Source organism: Gadus chalcogrammus, chromosome 16 (genome assembly GCF_026213295.1).
Source record: "Gadus chalcogrammus isolate NIFS_2021 chromosome 16, NIFS_Gcha_1.0, whole genome shotgun sequence".
In the NCBI taxonomy this organism is placed as follows: domain Eukaryota; kingdom Metazoa; phylum Chordata; class Actinopteri; order Gadiformes; family Gadidae; genus Gadus; species Gadus chalcogrammus.
The window spans coordinates 32,811,907-32,837,669 of record NC_079427.1 but is presented as its reverse complement, the minus strand read 5'-3'; the positions used below and the strand labels follow the sequence as shown (position 1 = coordinate 32,837,669).

Below are 25,763 nucleotides of genomic sequence, written 5' to 3'. Positions count from 1 at the left end.
GTTCTATTAAATCCAAAATGGGTGCATGGGCGAGAACAGGGATATAGTGCCATACCGTCAATATGAATTTCATTCATATATATATATAGGCTATGGTTATCTCACAGGTCCCTGTGAGACCAGGTTGAGTTGGTCGTTGAGACGGGGATCTGTGTGTGTGTGCCACGGAATATTAGTGTCATAACTTGCATTGGAGCAAATTCCGTTGGCATATCACAAACAATTTAAGTGATTCCGTGAGGCCACCACGGATTTTGAGTTAAGCGTCCGTGGTCATTTCACGGATTCCTGTGAGACCAGGTTGGAAAGCAGACACACACAGACCCTCAAACACGCATGCACGCGCACAGACACAGACACAAACACACACACACACTCACACACACATACACATAACACAAAGACACACAGTGCATGAGGCTACCATGCCAACATGAACCCCTTCAATATGCTGTGTGCCTTCTGTCTCTCTGTCTTACACTCTCTTTCTCTCTGTCTCTCTCTCTTTGCTGTTCTCTTCTATGTCCACGTTGGTGCATCTCTCCTCAAAGACAATCCAACTTCAGTGCCTCCTATCCTGGGCACAATCTTGTGTTGAAATTCTGTCTTTCTACAACGTCAGCATTGTGTTTCAAAGTTGTCCAAGTCAGACGTCAGTATGTGGATGCTTTTGTCAAGGAAATGTACCAGTATACCAGCCCTTCCTGTGTCTGTCAACCTATGCAAGGAAATAACACCTATTTCCAATCCTCCTGAGGGTCATTTTTGTACCATTCGACCACTTTCCCCTTCTCTCTTTTTTCAAATGTAAGTAGTAAATAAAAAACAATATGATGGTATTTTCCCCACAATCGTCCAGACCTCTCCTAGGGTTGTATGAGCTATTTTAGCTGAGACAAAGATCCATAACTCTTTACTCGTTGCTGAAATGTGCTGGTGAAGTTAAAACATTAATAATGTTCTGAAGAGAGTATGATACAAGAAGAGAATCGTAGAGATGAGCAGAGAGAAGGAGGGGAGATGAGAGAGGAGGAAAAGTATAGTGGAAGAGAGGAGATGAGAGAGGAGAGGAGATGAGAGAGGAGGAGAGAAGATGAGGGAAGAGGAAGAGTAGAGTGGAGGAGAGGAAGAAAAGAGCAGAGAAGACTCTTTACCACTTGGTAGTCACTAGAGTGCAGAGCTTTCTTCATTCCGGAATTGAGCGTGCAGCTGTCACTTAAGGCACACACACACACACACACACACACACACACACACACACACACACACACACACACACACACACACACACACACACACACACACACACACACACACACCTCTCTCTTATTCAACCCTGGCCTGTCTCTCACTTTCATAGAGACATAATGCTGCTTTGGGCTGTTCTTTGAACTGATCCTTCCATTGGGAAAGCACACACACAAACACACTGTATGGGATGATAAAATGTGATAATCTGGCCCTCATAAGGTACATGATGTCGGCCCTTTATGGTTAAGGAGGGACTCTAACAGCTCCTAGAGGCAGCTTGAGGAATCAGATGGGTTATATGGTTCTTAGCATCAAAAGAATATTGCGATGTCCCCGTTCCCATCCGCAATTTCTGGGAGGGGAATGCTGTCATGAACGTTATACGATGCTTATGCTAATATATGGTTTGATCGTTAGGATGCTAGGATGCCACATATGTAAGTCTACATGTACACACAAGTTGAGTTCACACATATGAGGAATCAATGGGGATCCATGGGATTTGTCAAGCCTTTTTATTTATTTTGTTATTTGTGGAAACAGTTTTTTGATCAGTTTAATAAGCATTTTTTGCCATTCAAGACATTTACAATGGTTCAATTATCTAAAAGCCACAATAATCAGCAAAAAGCTAAAAGAAAAAATGAGAAAGTTACTTTTGAAAAGTCTGCATAAATCGCAGCTTGATGCCAGCCAAATGATACCTGCACACCGACTATCTGACTTCCCAGACATTAAGCAGCTCTGACCCAGGGATACAGATATACCCACGTGTGCTCGATGCTCCTTATGGCTCAGAGTGGTCCAGCTGGCAGTGAAATATGGGCTGCCAGGGAGGTAGTGGCTGTAGACACAGAGCAGAAGGGCAAAACCTACCCTAAAAGGCCTGATGCAAAGCAGATAATACAAAACCCAATTTAAACGTTGAAGGTTTTCTTATTTTTGTATTCCAATAAAATAATTCCCCAAAGTGTCCAAAATAGAAATAATGTACAATTCCAATTAGCTTAAAAATCTAACAATGACATGCGCCAAAGAAATGCCATAAGAAGTGATTATTCTTTGTAAGTCGCTCAATAACCACAGGTCATGTCACCATATTAAACACAAGCTCTCCATGCGTGCCAAAGGGTGCTCCCACATGTAATCTCATTAATCAGACAGTGCTGTGATGCAGCCGGTTAGCATTTTCCTAATTAGTGGTGGCTGCTTTGCTTTTCAAAATGAGGCAAATGAAAACAGCATGCTGCCTTCAACCCATTAAACTGATAGAAAGCAAAAATATCATTCAAGTGGAGTGCTTTAACAGCTATCAAAAAAATGGATTACAATTATGTATTAAGGATTTCAACCAAGGAGATTTATCACATCCTGAAGGGTACCATTAATCTCAATGTGTTGGAACACGCCCCTGAACACACACCATGTCACACTTGGTTCCTCTGTGTGACATGGGGGGGAACCAGGGGAACCGTGGTGAAGGAAGTTCTCTCTTTGCTAAATGTGATGCCAGGGAAGGCAGGGATGCTAAGGAATTCTTTGATTGGTTGAAGTTCTTTGCAGATACGCAAATACACATGCACACTCGCAAGCAAGCAGGCACACATACACACAAACGCATGCACACACACACCCACACACACACACACACACACACACACACACACACACACACACACACACACACACACACACACACACACACACACACACACACACACACACACACACACACACACACACACACACACACAATGGCAACGCATTCTCTTATCAGTCACTTTGAAGTTGCTGATGGAGAAAAAAGATGGCTCAAGTCATTTTCCCCCTGCCTTATCGCACTGAGCTCTGTGTAAACTTTTCTGGAGGGCCTGGCGAGCACAGCTCCCAACACACACCACTCACGATGCCCACGCAATCGCGCTATGCACACTCTCACTCGCCCCACGCTGAGCATCATGGTAATCTATTCCGCTTACTCTCTCCACCCTCTGTGAATTGAGGCGTCTTTAGCTCTACAGATGTAGACTTCAGATCTCTGATTCCCTCACATCGCGTTCCTTTTGATTCACTAGATAATCATTTGTACGTATGCCAAAACCCAGCGCATGCTGCAGCACTTAGTTCCTTTCCAATGTGTAATCTAAGATTGCCTGAGCGGATACATTTCCTGTTAAAAAGACTGTAATGTACCTGATATTAACATTTGTCTGGGAGGGTAGACTTAGAGAATACTTCTCACACCCTGAACGTCTGAGGGCATAAAACAAAATTGCCTTTGTTTTGTTGAACAAAATGTTAAACATTTGTTTTGTCAAACTATCCCTTCTGGGGACACATAACTTTAAAAAAATACTCTGGTTTACGCATCCGGCTATTGTCTTCACATTTTAAAAACAGAAATGCTATCAACAATTGGCTGTTATGTGTCTACTGTACACATTATTCGATACACACTAAGGTGATGATGCTCGGCCCAAATCAGCTTGCATGTTGATATCGGATAATGGACGTCCCGGTATCGAGCGCCTTGAGGAGACTAGGAATTACTTCTAATGATCAGCTCATGCACACACACATTACATCACATCAATCAAAGCACGAGAGAAATAAAATCAGATGAAATGGTTTGTGCAGAGTCTATTATTACCTATTACTTCTACTTTCCTTTGCAAAAAGTATTACAGGGATGATACATAGGCACATATATACAGTACATGTGATAAACGTGGTAAAATACCAGAAACAGATCAGAATAATGAACCCACCACCTTGGTTAAATTACGTATTTGTTCCTGACTTCGACTGCAAAGCCACATCACCACTAGATACCAAAAGAGACCTCCAGCAATTATAGAATTGTCCTTCTTTCTTAATTGCTGCAAAGCCTCCACCACCTGGACCTCCCTCCTCCTCCTCCTTGTCCATCATCTGTTAGACTTGTTATTCTTTTCTTCACCTTGGCTGGTGCCTGGTTTTAGCATCGACCTTCCGCTCGGCGGCCTCCAGCGCTTAAGCCGTGCTGTGTGCTGGCTGGCCCTCCGCCAGGAAGCTAACAACCTGCCCGGCCGCGGCCAGGGTGATTCAGAACCCCGCCATCCCCAACAGCTTGATAACTGGAGCTGACAGGGTCAGATACCTTATTCTGCTCTCTCTCCGTCCCCCTGTGTCTCCCGCCCCTGTCTCAGGCTCCATCAAATGGCAGCACTTTCGCCCCCCCCCCCGCCTGGCTGAGCGCCAGCGTGACGGCACTGTGCCGCTCTCTCTCTGACGGCGTCTCAGAGGCATTGATTCAGAAACACTGAAGTTATCGTGTATGTACGTCGTGCTACAAAGAAGAGATGGAATGGATCTGTCCACCTGTGAGACAATGTAGCCCCACCGGGGGCTGGCCCACGGTCAATACGGTCGCTCAGCCCCGCTCAGCTATGCTCGGATGAATAGATGCCGAGTCAAAAGTATTTATTAAAAAATAATTAATTGAATTGAACAGCGTCGCAATTCATGAAGGGATATTGATTCGGTTCATAAAAAAAGAAAAAAACACCACAGATATCCATTGATCGTTCAAAGTTGTTTACTAGTGTTGAATCAATCATGGGCGAGGTGGCCGACCCCGGACGATATGATACGTACAGCGGGCTGCGGAGGTGTCGGGCATGGTACAGATCGGATCATCCGTGGGCTTCACGTTGCTAGGCATCATCGCCACTTTCTGCACCACGAGGCAGTGGTGTTTAACTCCCTATAATATGGTGGATTAAATTGCCCACCTTAGAAACTAGAACAGTAGTTGGCTTGCCTGTGCATGGGGAACCACACTCCCGGCTTCCCGATAACTACTCCAAACAATGAAGTCGGCATGAGACAAACCGAGGAGCAGCGGTGAAACTGAGTAGCCTGTAATGCCTTTCCATCCACCATCCATTAATTCACCAATCCATCTCTAACTCACAATGAAGAAACCTGCTCCACTCCGCTGGTTGTTAGATAAAACTTAGTGGTGTAATGGGCTCAGAAATAGAAAAACTCAGCGTTGTCCATAAAGAGACACGCTTTTGCCTGGCAGGCACATAAACAGAATACATAACGCATACATACATATGCACACCTTGGCGAACAGACAAAAGCCATGCACACAAAAGGTGTTTCTGCCATGGTATCACTGGCGTAATGTATGTAAAGTGAGCCATCTCGGAGTAGCGATCACCAGTCAGCCTGGGAAACAATTGGGGCAACTGCCCCTGTCAAGGAATGTCCCCAACGAGACAGAAGATGATGTGAACAGTCATCATTGTCTCTGGGAAAATGTGTTGTTGCAGCAGCCGCTAATGAATAACAGCGGGCATGTATAGAATATTCACCCTCAAAAGTGCGCGGATTCCATTCTTGTCAGCGGCTTTACTGACAGTCTGACTGTAGTATGCAATGTTATACAAGGGGTCTAACTGCTGGGCTTGTAGAAAGACTGTTCTGAACAAGTCTTCTTTGCATCTGAAACCTGTAATATATATATATATATATATATATATATATATATATATAGAGAGAGAGAGAGAGAGAGAGAGAGAGAGGTTTGGAGGTGTGGCAGGAGAAGAACGATTAGCCAGAGGAAAATAAGTATGGGATTGTTTTTGAATATATTAGAAGTACAGTTCTTCCGACGTGTCGGAATTGCTATTTTGGTTTGACATGGTTTCAACAATTTATGGATTGTACCTCGCAACCTCTCGATTGGAACAATTCAAAAGTGCAGCATGCTCAGTTTGCATGACTTATAAGTACATAAGGATAACTGTTTTTCTTATAACAGAACTTTTCAAGTTCTGTTTTAAGTTACAAGTTTGGTAATTCCAAAATAGGAGGAGGTTTACAACAGCCCAGAGGTACCAGGCATTGGTTTTGGCTGACCCTGCAGACGGCGGACTGGACCTTACCTCTATCCGGTGTGGCGGGGTGCTCTATCAAGAATTAACATGAAGACCAATTGCAGAGACGGGGAGACAGAGAGGTAACAGTGATGGCCTGCCGGCTGGTTGCACAGACCTGGAGGAGAGAATGCAAAAGAATACTATAAGTCAGGTAAAACAGTGGTTTTCTTAGACAAATGCACTGTTTAACTAACATTTACCTGCCTTAGTTCACCCACTTGGCTACAGCAACAACATTAAATCACAGTAAAGTACCTCATTTTATGTGTGAAGTAGTTAATTGTGTCACAAGTTCATTAAATAAGTACATAGACAAGTGTATGAGGGCTTCAGCACAGTATGGTACTGTTATTTACCAGACAGATATCCACCACACCACCTCACCAATACCCATAGTCTCCTCACCAACACCCATAGTCCCCCCATCACCACCCATAATACTACCCACCACCCCACACCCATGCATGCATACACAAGCAAACACACACTCACGGACACCCACACAAACACGCACAGACAAACACACACATACACACACATGCACAAACACACACACACACACACACACACACACACACACACACACACACACACACACACACACACACACACACACACACACACACACACACACACACACACACACACACACAATCACACAGTACAGGACATACATATTTTGGCAGCCAGGGCTCAGGCAGCTGAGCTAACAAGCTGCAGGTTATTAGGTTAGCATCCCTTCCATCAGAGGCAGGCCAAGGGGCGTCTCCTCGCTAAGACACCAAACAGCAATATGCCACAACAGTGGGACAGCTAATCATTAGCGGCTAGCTGAATGTAGTGTTTTGCCCACAAGCTTCATTGTGCTCAGATTACCGACCGCTACTTGGAGTAACAATGTTGAATCTACTGTAAGACTTGTCATTTCTTGTAAAGAATGCCCTGGAAATATCATTTCCGAATGAAATTGTCTGCGCACAGACCAATAAGACTGACACATTGCACTGAATTAAAAAGGTATTTTCAATTCCAAGTGGTAAGCATCATGTTTAAACGGATAGAGACAGATGAGCAAGCAATACTAAAAGGTGAATTTGGTGCATTGGTACATTCATTCCCACCAGCCAATTTCCATTTCACCTAAATAATGCTTAATCAGGTCATGTCCATTAGTCCATGAATCAAGTTAAAATCTCGCAAGCAGTTAGCAGGGAACAAAAGAACAAGACTTCCTTGTCAAAGATGTATATTCATGTTTGAAATGTTCTGAAAGTTTTCATAATTAGGAATAAACATAATAATACATTGCTATCATTTGGATTTTGGTAAATTGTTCAAGGTTTAAAAAAAACAAAAAACGTTCAAGGTATGTAGGATCGATCCAAATAGACCTTTGGATCTTTGGTTAGGCTAGCCCTATGTCAAAAATTGCCAAAATACCAAGTTTCAGAAGTAACCACAATATCAGAAATCTTTCTCAACAAATAATAAACCTAAAAGGCCACACCTTAATTGGTGTGGAAAGATTTGTTATACAATTACTTCTTAACAGTTTTTTGTTCAGCCAATGAGCTCCATGCAGTGATCGCACTTGATATTTTGGTTTCATTTTTGCATAATTAAACATATTGTTATTAACAAATTGAACCTCTTTAGAAATGAAAAGGAAAAACAACAATTAGTTGATAAGAAGGTGATTCAGCAGGGGAAGACATGCAGGGCCCTATTTTAACGGTCTGAAACGCAAGTGAGAAGCGCCAAGCGCAAGTAGCTTTGTGGGCGGTTCTATGGCGATGTTGCTATTTTACCGCCGCATAAATTATGACTCTTGTGCCCGGCGCAAATCTAAAAAGGGTTGGTCTGAAGTAGCCTAATTTCCCGTAGGTGTGGTTTGGGCGTAACGTGCAATAAACCAATGAGATCACCATCTCCCATCCCCTTTAAGAGCCATGAGCGCATTTTAATCTGACGAGTTGATATTTTACAGTTTCCGATGAGACAGATGCATGACCACATGAATTTCAAACTTCAAATGGCTCAGTTTATGGCCAAATAATATTGCCCTTATTCACAAATGGAATAGGGTTTTCTTCCACAACTTCAGAAATACTGAGTCCTTAAATAAATTTCAGCAAAGAAAACTTAACACACACATGATATGCGGTAACTGTGGTTCTGTTTAATGATAGACGCATACATTAACAAACATTGTTTCTTACCAGTATTGTATGTAATATCATTATCGACTTGTGTTTCTGAAATGCATGTGTCCCCCCGTTAATATACATTGCCATGGACTGTATTATGCGTTACGTGTTTAGTTTGCGTGTGTTTAAACAGATGGATGCACACACTCGCGCCCGCATTCATTACTTATTTTACACAAACACACACGCGCGCCCGCCCGCATTCGTTCATTCTTTTTAACACAAACTCGCGGTAAAACAATGTTATCTCACAATCAAATACTCATCAATCCTAAAATGTATGGGCTTGTACACGATGTCTGTGTCAAGAAAATATGTGTTCTCTGTACGATGTTTACAGATGCATTGATTTAAAAGTACAACTTATTACCGCTGTATCAGCTGTTCTTTTCAAATAATTTACCAAGAATGTGTGACTAGGTAGATGAGAGAATCAAAGTGTATGCGCGATGTGCACAAGCAACATTATGCATGCACCCTTAAAATAGAATCTGAACAACGCGCCACTGACTTTTGTGGCGCAATTGTTTTCTGAAACTGCAAAATAGCACCAGGGAACGTTTGCGCCAGAACAAGCCTCCTCCTTTCGCCAAACTGACCCTTGGGGCGCAAAATCATTCCCTTATTTACTGACGCGTGGCAGTAGAGGGAAAAGAACGCTCTGCACCAGTTGCAAACTAGCAACGACACATGCGTCAGTGTTGAAAGTAAATTGCGCCGGATGCAAGATAGGGCCCGCAGTGTGAATGTACTTAACTAACTTAACTTAACTAACCCTAACCCTATTCTACAATTCAGTGTTACTGGGTAGCTGCAGTGTATTCAGAAGACATGCCCTGGTTTATAGATGTTATATAGCACTTCAATCTCACTGTTATAGTCATTCGCCTTGAGTTTCATTAAAATAATAGGCCTACTGCATTTTATACATTTGTTTGTCTTTGAGGCCGTTGCAGGCGGCGTTTAGATTGTCCACAGGCCGGCTGTGGCCCTGGGGCCAGATGTTGTCCATGTCTGGTCTAGAGTTATCATTTTTAAGATCTTATAACATCATACAAACATTAATGCAATCCAATAAAGGGAATGAATAATCTGATTGCTTCGCTGAATGTAACTAATAAATCATGGTGCCTCTCTGGTTTGCTTTGTAAGATGGTTAGATATTGTGTAATTAACTGCTATGGATGTGTGTTGGTTTTGTGTGAAAGAGATAGTGAGTGTATGCGATGTGTGTGTATTTGAGTTTTTTATCTGTTTGAATGCGTGTTTGTTTCAAGCGTGTATGTGTGTTTGTTTGAGTTTGTGTGTGTGTGTTTGTTTTAGAGTGGTTATGTGTGTGTATGAGATAGAGAGTGTGCTTGTTTGAGTGTTTGCGTTCTTGTGTGTGCATGTGTGGGTATGTTTTAGAGAGGTTGTGTGTGTATGTTTGAGAAAGAGTTTGTGTTCCAGTACGTAGGGTAAGTGTGCATGTTTTTATGAAGCAAAGGTTAATTCACATTCCTACAAATAGCCCTCAAATCTATGCTGCATATTCTCTTGACGTACGGTGCTTTCAAGTACACCATCGCTGAACCCTACAGTCCCCTGCAGAACACCTTGTCTCGCTATCGATCTCCTCTTACCAAAAACTGTTATGTTCTCCTCTTTTCTCTTAAAACCCACCTCCCCCCCAGCTAGCTTCAGTACAATTAGAAAGACATCATTATGTCAACCTTCCCTCATTACACACCCAGACGCTTTCCTACACTCTTCAAGCTAGCGGAAGTTTAGCTACGCAAATGTACATCCACCCGAACCAGAGTCTCAGTCTAACGCAAACACGGCTCCCCCAGCTGTAAGCACGTCATATGCTTTGAAAGGTGCGCTGACATACACAAAAAGAACATTGTGTAACTACACAATGTTGGCTTTTTGTGTTGTGCACCCTGGATTTGTACTCGCACAAGAGAAAGTAGTGGATCCCAGTTTCCAATAGAGCTGCCTTGAGCAGAACTATGTCTCTCGGCTGTTGTAATAATACTGCTAGTCCCCTTTTGAAAGTGCCTTTTTTTCTCATGCCCTCTCCTTCAACCCAACCTTGCAACTGTTAATCCCACAGCCCACTAATCAGTAGGGTTGAGGACCAATGGAGGATGCAGGGTTCCCGTGATGACCCGTGCAGTGCACGAATATAAAGATTGCAGAGATTATAGGATAGAGTGCTACTGCAATTAATTGAAGTGAAAATACTTGAAAAAATGAAATCCGGCTGTACATATTGTGTAGAATCGCTCCTGCAGCAGCCAGAATACAGCTCAGTAACAATAAGGGTCTCATTGGTTAGTGCGGAAGTTTGTGTGTATGTGTGTGTGTGTGTGTGTGTGTGTGTGTGTGTGTGTGTGTGTGTGTGTGTGTGTGTGTGTGTGTGTGTGTGTGTGTGTGTGTGTGTGTGTGTGTGTGTGTGTGTGTAGGCCAAGCACTCTCCCACCTTCTGCAAATACAGACCAACACACAGAAACACACACACACACACACACACACACAAACAAGTGTGCACATGCAACCTTTTCTCTTGTGTGCTGTTACAGAATTCCTACAAACAACTGCGCAAAACAGAAAAACAATCAGAAAGAAAACAAGACCGACAAACAGCCAACACACAGACACACACAACAACACAAACCACACAGCCCCCTCTGTCTGGAGGATTAGAGATTAGGAGACAAAACAGGATGAATCCAGAGGAACACACCACCACGGAGATGCTGCTCATGACATGGCCACTGTCATGCAGCTACAAACATCAGTTCTACACTTCAGCAATGACAATTAAAAGCACTCTGAGAGGAAATGCCTTTTCAATACGTTACCTGGCCACAAACTTTTGCTTCTCTAATAAAATTATTGTCGGTAGAGAATCTAAACAATATAACAATTGTGCCAAAATAAATAGCCATGTTGCACAAATGTGTAATTTTCTCATTATGTGGCACTGAAATGGCACATTTATAGGGAATTGTAAGTTGTGACAGTTAGCGCTGAAATAACGGTGGCCTCAGCGTCATGCTTGATTTGATCATCTTCCTTCCAGTTTCCCTATACTTAGTTAAAATTCATTCTCTCTGTCTGTGGCAGCAGCACATAATTTGAGGACTGTTGTCAATTATTTGGAAGAACTACAACCTTTCAGAACAACCACTTTGGCATTTTTGAATTTGTTTATACATAAATTGATCTCTGTGCATGTGCGTAAATTGAATACATACATGTCTAAAATTAAGATATCTAAGAGCAAACTTTCCTGCATATTAAAGGTATTCTTCACCAATTATTACACGGTTCTGTCTCCCCATCTAAGTAGATTTCCAGATCAAGGTTGGATGCCACATTTGAGTCATTTTCTGTTAAATATTAAATATTTTGAATAGTCCTAATATGATGAAATTATGTAACAGAGAGGGCTATTCAAAATCTGGCATCAGAATGAATTAGTCAATGTTTCAAGTCACGGAAACTATTTGTGCAATAAACCATGTTTCCATGGTTGTACAGGATTCCAGGTTATATCTGAAATTTGGAGTTTTGTACTTTTTGAAAGTATTTTAAATTAATGAGGTCTATATCTGTTGAAAGTCTTTTAAGTCAAGAGTTTTGTATTTGATTAAAGGCCGTGTTGCTGCAATTTGCTTGTTGGTAATAAAGATTTAAGCTGTTATTCATTGTATTTAATGTTGTTAGGTATCATGAAACAGAATGTAATAAAAAAAAGTAGGTACTATTTTAGAGGTTTGCGATTGATTCTCATTTCCCCCAGAATGCATTGCATGACGTCACGTTGGGGAGACATGGACCAAAGCCGCATCGAGACCCATGAGAGTAGAGACTAAGAGAGTGTTCAGCAGATTATACAGATAAATAGATTAATACATAGATTTATAGTTAGTATACGCTACACGTGAACCTCCTAAAATGGCACAATTGAATTGGTTCGCTACCTCAGGAAATTGGGCAATATCCCATGATTGAGATTTCAAACTCGGGATATTTTATATTAGCGGAAAAAATGTCCGCTAATAAAAATAAACAAACCGATAAGAAAAAAAAAAATCCCGGCAAAAAGTGTTATCTTTATTTTTGGAGTGTTCACGTGTAGTATATATTAAGACAATTATTCACCTCAGGCTGGGGTCAATACTACACTATTCAGTTTGCCTTCGGCGAATAATTGTTAATTAATAGCCTAGACAGATAGATAGCCTAGTCAAGTCTTTATTAATGCCAAATGACACAAATCGTCGGGAATTAATTTAGGTGATTCGGCTCACACAGGACAGTAGCCTACAAGACCGAACAAGGGGTACAACAAGTCTGACTGGACATGCACAAAATACAGCACATTGAAACTAGACACATGCCTAGATAGATAGATAGATAGATAGACTGATAGATGGATAAATATGTTCTATCCTTTGCCAAGCGGAGCCAGCCAGTCCTGTGCACGTATGCAAATTGGCCATGTGCGCCAAACAGAAGAAAGATGTAATGTTGAGAAGTCATGGGCCTACTAAAACCCAAGCCCCTAGGACCAGTGCATACTTCCGCAATCCACTAGTGCTCAGCGGCCAAGCCTGGTATTGCAGCTGTTTAAGCGGGCTGTGGACGGGTCCCTCGATTGGGCCTAGAGGTAGATATCTCTGTTCACTCCAATACAAGTGGGGAACTTATAATTATCTTTATACCATGTACTAATAAAATGTAAGTTTTCTCTTTTCAAGACGCCACCTCAAGCCTTTTATTAGCCGTTTTATGCTATTATTTTGCTGCTGGAGAAGGAAGGGTGGGTGGATGAAAGGAGTCGTAGTGAAACAAATGTTGTTTCGGCCTGGCATCCGAGAGGGCCTAGTGCACGGCTCCCTTAACTTCTCGTGTCCGAGGTTTTTCCTTTCACTTATCATGAATAACGTTGATGGTCTTTACGTACTGTGGTGACTTTTTATCACTAAAAGTGTTTTAGTGATAAAGGGATTTTTAGACTGCTACAGCTGCTGCTCAATAATTCTGACGTTCCTCTACTTGCAATCATTGTGATTCAACATTATTGATCCATTTATTCAAAAGATCCAAAGATAAAGAACGGGTGATTTAGGGTATCATTTTTATAATATTGTTAATAGTCTAATAAACATTTCAGTAGCTTTGGTATTACATTTTTCGTTTGCTTGTTTAGCTATGCATGACAGTTAACAAAGTTGGTGTATTGCAATTATTCATGTGGGTAGGCTCCCAAACTTCGTTGCTGGTTGATATGAAACCATTTATTTGTATATAAATTATTGATTGCATTTTTCGTAAATAGTTAGGCGGAAGGAATTTGTTTTGTTAAGCAATAACATTGAACTGTATGTTTTTCTAGGCCTCCATACTTTTACTATGTTGTTTGTGTCATGTTATATGGAGCAATCTTTCATACTTATGAAGTTAACTTATGCTTCCCATGGTCGGTAAACAATGCGACTGTGCTCGCTCAGACCTCTCGCTTATGATGCTACAATGCTAACAACATGGACCTATTATAGAATAGAAAATAGGCTAGTAAACGAGAATATTTCTGCATCCGGTACGCCATGAACTAGGACATGACTAGGCTCCCATGATGCAGAAGCAAATCTCTCCTTGATGTTGCCCTGCGCCATTGAGCAGTTTTCATAGGAATGAATAGGCGGCCATGTTTTAGTCCGCTGTCCTTTCTTTAATAGGTCCATGCTAAAAACGGATAGCAAGCGAAAGCTAAACCAGAGTGTATCACTCACACACTTTGACGATAAAACAGATTGTTTTGCATAAGATGAGTGTGTGCGACTGTGCGTTTGTCCTTTCCGGCTTCTGCATACTTCATGGTTATGAAGGCCAGTGTTGTGCACGTACTGAACGTACTGTATTACTGCCTGATGAACATTACTGTAAACTTGTTCATTCTGGTTTCTGTGAAAGGCACGCCCACTCGGTTTAACTTCATTCAATAGGGGGTTTATTTGTTTATCAACACGGCGGATGCGCGCTCAGAATGATCGCAAAAAGAACATTTGTTTTACCGGTTGCCATGGTTATTTCTGTGTGGTTAATTTGCAGTTGCGGTGTTGTCAGCTTACTGTTACATTAAACTGTAATCAGAAAACGTGGTTATATGCTATAGACCCTATAGTATCTGTGGTATAAAGGCTGGGATGAATTTCAAATTATATATATGTATACTTTATGTTGAAAGTATAGACCGTCGCGATTCCCATTGAAACGATTGGCGCGGTGATTATTCTACAAAACGAGAGCTGGTAAATTGTGAAAAATGAATTAAACTGTAATTAGACAAAGCGGTTATATCCTATAGACCCTAGAGTATCTGTGGTATAAAGGCTGGGACGAATATCAAATTATAAATATGTACAATCCATAACGTTAGCTCTCTGGCTCGATCAGCGGACTAGAATACCTCCTAGAATCATTGCTTGTTCGCCGGAAGGGGGGCTGTTTACGTTTGGTTGTAGTCTTTTCACTCGGTTCTCCGCCTCAACAGTAGGGCTAGAACCGAGCCAAAAGACTACAACCAATCGTGAACACCCCCCCTTTCCGTTTCCGGCCAACGAGCAATGAGTCTTTTAACAGAAATCAATGGGATTTACAAAATGTGCTAAATGCGCAATATACGTGGTAGAAACTGTATTTCGCTACAATACTTGATTCAACCACTCTATTTCATCCAAGACAAACCAGAAAGGGGGATCAATGTTCAAAATACCGGAGAAAAATAATAGCTCACAGCAACATATTGAAAAAAAGAACTATGAACTAGTTAATTTTGAATTATGAACATTTAATTGAACTAGTTCATTTTAAAATTTTGTGAACTGAACTTTGAACAAGTTCACGTAAAAAGTGAACTTTCCCAACACTGATAAAGGCCTTGTGGTTGGTTGTGGTAAAGACCCATTCACACCCTACGGTAAATACGAATACGGACCATTTCCTCCGGTTCCGGGGGGGTTTCGTCCGTCAATGGGTCCGTCGCCTCTGAGCTTACGAATCCGGAGTGCTCCGAGAGAAACGGAGCAATACCACCGGAAATCTAGGCGGCAGTATTATAGCATATGTATATATTTGTATTTAACGTTTTATACGTATATTATACTATATACCTGACCTTTTTATTTTATTGTTCCCCTGCTTTGGCAATGAGTTGTAACTGGTCATTTAACTACATTTTGAGGAGATAATCTGCGGGTTGGTGAGGGGTGTCTGTTCATTGACTAGCTCCAGTGCTCGCCGCTGCATTGCTGAATGATAACTACTCTCCACTCATTCTCCTCTGACCATGCATTTAATTGGCTTTGACGGCCATCAGTTCTCGGCAATTCCTCATTCGCCCTCTCACGTCTCGAAATTATACGGCTGTGGGCCATCATACATGTTATTAGTGGTTCTTGCCTTCTCTTAGACGCCATAGTTCTAGTAATAGGCTGAGGCTACCTTCCACCATGTCTCCCCAACGTGACGTCATCGCCGAATGGCGCTTGAAAACAGCTGTTTCTACCAAAAACGAGAAAAACTGGACATTAACACCATTTTGGAGACATTTTATGAATGATATACATATTTTGTTTGCTTTATTAATTTAGTTTTTTATTAATCAAAACTTTCGGTTAACCTGCAAAACTGCAACCCTGCCATTTGCATTTGTAAGTCATGGGGGTTTGTATTTGTTGAAAGTCGTTTAAGTCATGGGGCCCTATCTTGCATCCGGCGCGAGTGACTTAGTCACTGGCGCATGTGTCGTTGCTAGTTTACAACTGGCGCAGAGCGTTCTTTTCCCACCACCGCCACTCGCCGGTAAATTAGGTATTGATCATGCGCCCTAAGGGGCGGTTCGGCGGAAGGAGGAGGCTTGTTCTGGCGCAAACGGTATTTTGCCGTTTCTGAATACCATTGCGTACTGACCAGGAAATACCTGGTTTAGGGCCCTATCTTGCATCCGGCGCAAGTGACTTAGTCACTGGCGCATGTGTCGTTGCTAGTTTACAACTGGCGCAGAGCGTTCTTTTCCCACCAGCGCCACTCGCCGGTAAATTAGGGATTGATCATGCGCCCCAAGGGGTGGTTCGGCGGAAGGAGGAGGCGTGTTCTGGCGCAAACGGTATTTTGCCGTCTCTGAATACCATTGCGCTACTGACCAGGAAATACCTGGTTTAAAGTCAGTGGCGCGTTGTTCAGATGCTATTTTAAGGGCGCATGCATACATGCGCATGCGATGCATACGGATTGCTTGTGCACCTCGCGCATACACTTTGCTTCTCTCATCTACCTAGCCGCACATTCTTGGGAAATTATTTGGGAAAGAATGGCTGATGCAGCGGTAATAAGTTGTACTTTTAAATCAATGCATCTGCAAACACCGTACAGCAAACACATATTTTCTTGACACAGACATCGTGTAGGCCTACATGCCCATAACTTTTAGGATTGATGAGTATTTGATCGTGAAAAACATTGTTTTACCGCAAGTGAGTGTTAAAAAGAATGAATGAATGCGGGCGCGCGTGTGTGCTCTGTTTAAACGCATGCAAACTAAACACGTAACGCATAATACAATCAATGGCAATGTCTATTACCGCGGGGACACATGCATATTAGGATAGCATACAATACTGATAAGAAACAATGTTTATAATGTATTGCGTATATCATTAAATAGAACCACAGTTACCGCATATCATATGTTATATCATATACGTTTTCTTTGCCGAAATTTATTTGAGGACTCAGTATTTCTGAAGTTGTGGAAGAAAACCCCTTATTCCATGTGTGAATTAGGCCATATTATTTGGCAATAAACTGAGCCATTTGCAGTTTGAAATTCATGTGCATCTGTCTCATCGGAGACTGCAGACGCGCTGTCAAAATTTCAACTTGTCCGATTCAAATGCGCTCATGCGGCTCTTAAAGGGGATGGGAGCTGGCACTCTCATTGGTTTGTTCGACGTTACGCCCAAACCACACCTACGGGTAACTAGGCTGCTTCAGACTAACCCTTTTGACACTTGCGCCGCGACACAAATGTCATTTATCCGCCTGTAAAATAGCGATAGCGCCGTAGAACTGCCCACAAAGCTACTTGCGCTTTGCGCTTCCGACTTGCGTTTCAGACCGTTAAAATAGGGCCCATGGGGTTTTTGTAACTGTTGAAGGTTGTGGGAGTGTGTGTGGATGCAGCCTCATCCGGCCGACTCTGAACCGACTCTGGGTCTGGGTGAGGCTGCACACCTATTGCATGTTGAATAATCAGCGGTTCGGGCTGCCATCGCCACACATACCCAGGAAGAGTTGTCCTGGATAGGAACAGCGAACACCAGGCCATGTATCTTTATCAAGAAACCTTTACAATAAACAATGTCCTTCAGCACCACCACCCTGACTCCTCTGTCTGGCTGAACCCAATAAAAGTCACCTAGGTGGGGTGTGGGGCTTCATAGCAGCCATCTTTGTTCCGTCTGGCTTCTGATCTATAGCTGGATGGGGAACTGACTCAGGAATTCTGAATTCAGTTCCCTAACTTCTTCCCCATGAAAGGGCACTACAATGAACACCTGGCCCTATCTCAAAGCTGGGACATTTTCATTATATACATTAATGGAGGTTCAATAGGTTACATCCATCTTACAGGTTTTCAATTAAAGAAAATAACTAATCTGAGGTTTCAGAGGGGGATGGTTTTCAAAGGTTGCCGGTAAACATTGTTATATATATATGCTACAAAACAGGATATGTTGAGTTTGGTGGGGAAGGCTTTACTTGCGCACCACAATGGACTACTAGCAATAACAACATTACGTAAAGCGATGAATGTTTGATTTATTTTTACTCTGCAAGGCTAGAAAATAGAAATGTGTTAAGATAGAAGGAAACAGTCGGTGGTAGCCGGCAGCACTTAAATAAAGTAATGCTCCCATCGCCTCATAAGTCTAGGAGACCTTCAGGATTCAGTCCATCATTGGTTAAATGCTTCAGTCGGACCCATCTTATTAAAATAGCGGCAGTGAAATTTTGATTGCCTGTGATTTAATGCGTGTGTGTGTCTGCCTGCGTGTGTGTTTATGCTAATGTGTGTGTTTACGTGTGTATGCGTGTGTGTGCCTGTCTGTGTGTGTATATGCTTGTTTGTATGTGTTTGTGTGTTTATGCGGGTTTGTGTGTGTGCCTGTCTGTGTGTGATTATGCTTGTTTTTGTGTGTGTGTGTGTGTGTGTGTGTGTGTGTGTGTGTGTGTGTGTGTGTGTGTGTGTGTGTGTGTGTGTGTGTGTGTGTGTGTGTGTGTGTGTGTGCAAGAGCTGTCCGTCAATGGGCTTGCATATTGGTTTGTATATTTGTGTTGAGTAGCGAGGGAAGTAAGGGACATAAGCTTGATTGGGGCTGTCGGTCAGCCCGTCCTCGTCTAAAGGCCGTCATTACCCATTGGAGCGCAGTAATCATGACAGACAGCTGCCAGGAGCCAGACACGGAAGACCAAGCAAGCCCCTCCAGAGTCCGCCCTCCACCCACCTCCTCATCCTCCTGTCTCCTCAGGCTCTCATCCCATCACTTTGATTCATTTGATAAGATGAGTGGAAAGATATATTTTGGGAAATATGCTATTGAGCAAGTGCAAGTTTCTAGGGCTCATTCGGGGTCTTCTCTGTACAGGTATGATTTCAAAGGGCTTCCCATGGGCCCACATACAGATGTGATTTGACACAACCCTCCTGAGGTATCAAATCATAATGAACATTGAAACACACTAAGCTCTAATAAAAAAGAACAGGCTGAAAATAGACATGAAATCTGCACATTTAATGTCATCAGATTAAAAATCAGAGATTAAAAATCATTTTAAACAGCAGCTCTGAATCACTACAAATGCAAATCAAATGAGGACACCACAAGTCACCTTGAAGGAATGAAAGGATTCAATGTTTCTACCAGTTTTATGCTTTTTTGACTTTTTCTTTTGCTTTATTTATATGACGTATGCATAAATGTTATACGATAAACTAGAAAAATCTAAGGCCGGGCCAGGGGGGGTTTTCGGGCCACCGAGAACGCCCCTCAATAAGTGAATGTAACAGCTTGTTTGCTCTCAAACTTTACTTCCATAACAGTGTGACGTCAGACTGTGCAGTGGGTGATGCTGAAGTGAAGAAGTCGCGCCTCTCGGTTCCCGCAATGGTTACTTTCCCTCTGTCTCTCTTTATTAAGCCATCCATTAATGGCTTTAACATTCTTTCATTTTTTCTTCACTCTCTAAGACTCACTGTTTGACTTTAATCAATTGCCTACAACTTGTTCCCAATTGCAGTGCATCTTTCAATTGCCTTTCATTTGCCCTGTCTCTGGCCCTCTCCAGTAATGCAAGGTCAAGCAGATATCAGGCCAGTGGTATTGGATCTAATGTAAGTCCAAGCAGATCTCTGGTCAGTGGTAATGGATCTAATGTAAGTCCAAAACAGATCTCAGGCCAGTGGTAGTGGATCTAATGTAAGTCCAAGCAGATCTCAGGCCAGTGGAAATTGATCTAATGTAAGTCAAAACAGATCTCAGGCCAGTGGTGGTGGATGTAATGTAAATCCATGCTTATTATTGTTGGTGTGTAGAGTCCCAGGACCCCAGATGTGTACCTGACAGAATGATCCATAATGTATTCATGCCTTCTTCCTCCACCGGCTACCCCACAGCAGCACACTAAACTAATAACCAATTAACTGTTTAGATCCCTCTCTCTTTCTCGCGCCCTCTCTACCTCACACAAACACATCTCGCTCTTTGGTTATAATGTCTCTTTTTTTTCTACAGTAGTTCCTTCGTGCCCTTGTCATATTCTCATTTTTTATCATCAATACTAATACTATCCCTATCTTTCTCTATTCCTTTGTATCTACATTATATATATTTATACCACGGTCTGCGGGAATACTCGATTCTGATTGGATGCAGGGTGTGCATTAACTCCTGATATACGGACACCTGGACAAGTAGTTCCGTCAAATTGTCTGTTTACCGTTCTCAATTAATGCGCTAGCTGGCGTATCGTCTCTAAAATAGTAGTAACCATAGCAACGGGAAACAAAACAAAGCTCAGCGGACTATAATACCTCCCGCTACCTCCCGTTCTAAAGTCGTAGCTATGGTCCGTCCTAATTACTGGAGGAGTGAACAACGTTTCCGTTGCATGAGAACCCAACGGGCGTGTAATGGTGGTTCCGGGTATTAGTCGGACCCTCAGGCGTAACCAGGGAAACAAATGTATGTTTTGTGGAAAACTTTATATTCAGATTGTAAAACGCATGGAAATATAAATTAATGGTCTTAATTTGGTCACCGTTGGTAAGTGACCGTGGTATAAGCGGGATAATGCCCTTCGAGGTGTCCATTATCAGGAATTAATGGACTTCGCGGAGGCAACCGTCCTCCGCTTCGTGTCGGACGGTTCACGCCTCCACGTCGTCCATTAATTCCTGATAATGGACACCTCGTCAGGCATTATCCCTTACATATATTATATATATATATATATATATATTATATATATTATATATATGTAATATATATATATATTATATATATTATATATATATATATATATATTATATAATATTATACATATATGTTAGGGATAATGCCCGACGAGGTGTCCATTATCAGGAATTAATGGACGACGTGGAGGCGTGAACCGTCCGACGCGAAGCGGAGGACGGTTGCCTCCGCGAAGTGCATTAATTCCTGATAATGGACACCTCGAAGGGCATTATCCCGCTTATACCACGGTCACTTACCAACGGTGACCAAATTAAGACCATTAATTTATATTTCCATGCGTTTTACAATCCGAATATAAAGTTTTCCACAAAACATACATTTGTTTGCCTGGTTACGCCTGAGGATCTGACTAATACCCGGAACCACCATTACACGCCCGTTGGGTTCTCATGCAACGGAAACGTTGTTCACTCCTCCAGTAATTAGGACGGGCCATAGCTACGACTTTAGAACGGGAGGTAGCGGGAGGTATTATAGTCCGCTGAGCTTTGTTTTGTTTCCCGTTGCTATGGTTACTACTATTTTAGAGACGATACCATGGACATAAGGACGATACGCCAGCTAGCGCATTAATTGAGAACGGTAAACAGACAATTTGACGGAACTACTTGTCCAGGTGTCCGTATATCAGGAGTTAATGCACACCCTGCATCCAATCAGAATCGAGTATTCCCGCAGACCGTGGTATAAATATATATATATATGTAAGGGATAATGCCCGACGAGGTGTCCATTATCAGGAATTAATGGACGACGTGGAGGCGTGAACCGTCCGACGCGAAGCGGAGGACGGTTGCCTCCGCGAAGTCCATTAATTCCTGATAATGGACACCTCGAAGGGCATTATCCCGCTTATACCACGGTCACTTACCAACGGTGACCAAATTAAGACCATTCATTTATATTTTCATGCGTTTTACAATCTGAATATAAAGTTTTCCACAAAACATACATTTGTTTCCCTGGTTACGCCTGAGTCCGACTAATACCCGGAACCATCATTACACGCCCGTTGGGTTCTCATGCAACGGAAACGTTGTTCACTCCTCCAGTAATTAGGACGGACCATAGCTATGACTTTAGAACGGGAGGTAGCGGGAGGTATTATAGTCCGCTGAGCTTTGTTTTGTTTCCCGTTGCTATGGTTACTACTATTTTAGAGACGATACGCCCATAGACATCTATGGATACGCCAGCTAGCGCATTAATTGAGAACGGTAAACAGACAATTTGACGGAACTACTTGTCCAGGTGTCCGTATATCAGGAGTTAATGCACACCCTGCATCCAATCAGAATCGAGTATTCCCGCAGACCGTGGTATAAATATATATATATATATATATATATATATATATATATATATATAATATATATAATATATGTATATATATATATATATTTGGACCTCTTTCTCTCTCCACCAGTGTGTGTGTGTGTGTGTGTGTGTGTGTGTGTGTGTGTGTGTGTGTGTGTGTGTGTGTGTGTGTGTGTGTGTGTGAGAACATTGTACTTAAATATAAATGTTAAGCTATAAATTGGACACATTCTACGTTTCAAAATGTTTCCATTTAAACTCTGTAAAATAGGTAACAGTTGGAGAATACACCCAGACTAGGGCAGGTTAATATGTGCACCAATCAAAATGGTAATATTATCCCAACACTCCGAGAGGTTTTCAGCTAACATTGTCTCCTAGCAACACCGCTTTGTCTGTCTTTGCAAAGCTTTTGCGCATCAAATGCTATCAGTTAAGGATGTAAAGTGTTGCTCCATACCAACATTGTTTTAAATCAGAACATCCGCGGTTGGGTCGAGTGACCACTCAGAGCGCTAAGAGCTAAGTAGCTCAAGTGATGGCTGATCATGTGTCAGCCCGGTGGTGGTGAACCGGGCTTCATCTACGATGCATGGAGCCTGACAGCATCTACGCCATGCTACCGCCATCCGTCTCCTGGTGAACGCGCAAAGTGGTGTCAGCTTTAAATAAAAAGCTAGCCATGTCAAATGGACAAGTAAACATAAAGAAAAGGGATTCAAAACACAGGCTTCACTATACAATCCGAAGCCACGATAGAATGAAATTGGGGATATTTTTGTCTATGGGCTGTCCACCAATAGTAAGTAGTTGAACAGAATGACAGCGAGGAACTAATGAAGACGAAGAACGAGGAAAATGTGAGGTGGATAATCTGCAGAACGGAGTTAGGTGGGGAGAAAATGCTATGGGATTAGAAGAGCTGCGGCGAAATGTGTTGTATTGAGTGTCACTATGCCACACACACAAACACACGTCACAAAGACACACACCACACACACATGCACACACAACCACATAAACACGCAGATACACATACATCAAATCAATAATGGGTCTTTCTAATTGCTCATCAAACCAATACAGCGGTGAAGCTCTATGAACGTTACATAGGGTTTGTCTTTCTAATAAGCTATATTCACCAAATCAGTTCTTCACTACCAGGGCTGGTTATAAGAATAGTCGCTGACAACTAATTATTCTTTCTCTTTCTGGTTCACTTATTTCTGACTTTTAGGAAAAGGAAGTTAGGCGGTTAATGTGTGTGTATGTGTGTTATGTATGTGTGTGTGTGTGTATGTGTGATATGTGCATGTGTGACTGCGTGTGCGTATGTGTTGTTTGTGTGTGCGTGCGTGTGTGTGTGTGTGTGCATGTGCACGCACGTGTGTGTGTGTGTGTGTGTGCGTGTGTGCTTGTGTTTAGATGTGTGTGCATGTATGTGTGTGTGTGCGGGTGTATGTGCGTCGGTGTGTGGATGTGAACACGAAAGATTCGGCTTATCAGGGTCACTTAAGCATTTGATGTGTTGGATTATTTTTCATGTAATAGCACATACTTTCTTTGAAAATGCAAGACACGCTGGGAAGCGTTTTAGGAATAATTTACCTGCCACAAGCTGCACAAAAATAATGAGGTGAAGACGGCTGCTAGTAGTAGCAGCCATATCGCCTCACCTGATTTCATTAACATATTTATTCCATATAACAGACCTGTATGTGATTGTCAAGGCTGAACTCTGTCTGCTTTAATGAAGACAGCCCTGTGGGCCTATTGCCCGAAACTGTTCCAGGTCCCGCACATTAGGACTCCTGTCACATTCGGAAGCTGAGAGAGCTCGTAAGTGAAGGGTGAACGTACATCAGGCTTCTGTCCAGCTGCGACGTGGAGGAGTGTGTCTGGCTGACGTCTAAGCTGATCAGGGGCTGGACTGGACTGGACTGGACTGGACGAGACGAGAGAGAGAGAGAGAGAGAGAGAGAGAGAGAGAGAGAGAGAGAGAGAGAGAGAGAGAGAGAGAGGGTGGGTGGGTGGGGGAGAGAGAGAGAGAGAGAGAGAGAGAGAGAGAGAGAGAGAGAGAGAGAGAGAGAGAGAGAGAGAGACCAGGGAGATGGATGATAGACACAATACAAGAGAGATGGGGTAAGAGATAGAGAAACAGGGAGAAAGTGAGGGGAGATCATTAGTAAGACAGCATATCAGTCAGGACCCCCCTGCTGGCTCTCTACCGGCCAAGGTGTGTGTGTGTGTGTGTGTGTGTGTGTGTGTGTGTGTGTGTGTGTGTCATAAGGGACATTAGGCATGGAGCTGACACAATGAGGCAAACACACACACACACAGACACACACACAGACACACACACACACACACACACACACACACACACACACACACCCACATACACGCACACATATCCACACCACAAACACTCACCCTTCTTAATAAGATATGAGCACTGCATGTTAAGTTTCCCTCTCTCCTCTAAGCAGATAAAGTGCATGTAAAAGCACGTATGATAGGGTTACCTATTATTAGAGCCCATGTTATAGGTTGGCCTTATGAAGAAGGATCCATATGCCACCTTCCTCCACCTCGCTCACTCTGATATTTCCACAAGAAGGTTAAGATATTTCTATTTATACCTCTTGTATCTTAACAATCTGTCTATAATCGCCTTTCAATGCCATTCCGGTTCCCATTCTTCGGTCTTTTATCTCACGATGGGACTCATCCATTAAAATAAATACTTTGGCTTCTTGCCTTTCACTCTTCTTGTTAGTTTTCATATTATCGTACAGTATATGTAGTATTATTATCTAGTTTGGTCTCCTTTGTCCCCATCTCCCTTCTATCCAAACCTAAATTTAAAACTGAATCGCTATCTATTTTTAACTTAATCATACTCTCTTGTCAATTTCCTCTTTATAATCAAGTGTCTGAACCTACATTTCAGCCAATTTTATATATTAGTTGAGTAACACATTCCTAATACATTGACTATCGAAATTGTGGACAACTTTTTATCAATTTTAAAACAGCTGGAGAGGTAACAGATACATGGGTGCCAGATTATTATTATTTTTTTAATAATTTTCATTTAATGTTTTACATCACATAATAATAAGTCATTAAAAGTCTTACATTAATAACGAAAATACTCAAAATGGCCGGTGTACTTTCTGAATACTGTCTACAATCAATAACAAGGCTTTTATTGTTGCTGAGTCTTAAAATATACCTCTTCTTTACAGCCTCTCTCTCTCACACACAAACACACACACACACACGCACACGCACACACACAGGGATGCTTGATTTGACTAGGATCTTGGCGATCCATCAAGGCACGATGTGATTTGGAGTTGCCAGGGGTTTACGCTTGATCAATTAATGTTAAAAGCAGCAGGAAAATGCTTTCTGTTTGTTAGAATGTAGAAAACTGTCAGAGCGGGCTGTATTGA

The 25,763-nt window shown here is 42.2% G+C and overlaps 1 protein-coding gene across 1 annotated transcript in view; it reads right to left on the bottom strand.

Annotated features, from left to right (window-relative positions):
• The window catches only part of LOC130405717 (leucine-rich repeat and fibronectin type III domain-containing protein 1-like protein), a 102,656-nt gene extending 78,453 nt beyond the window's left edge, over positions 1-24,203 (bottom strand). The window contains exons 1-2 of the mRNA XM_056610883.1: positions 24,163-24,203; positions 6,189-6,297 (exon numbers count right to left, since the gene is read on the bottom strand). The gene's annotated coding sequence lies outside the window, so the exon portion shown is untranslated. The remainder of the gene's footprint in view (positions 1-6,188; positions 6,298-24,162) is intronic.
• Positions 24,204-25,763: the final 1,560 nt, after the last annotated feature.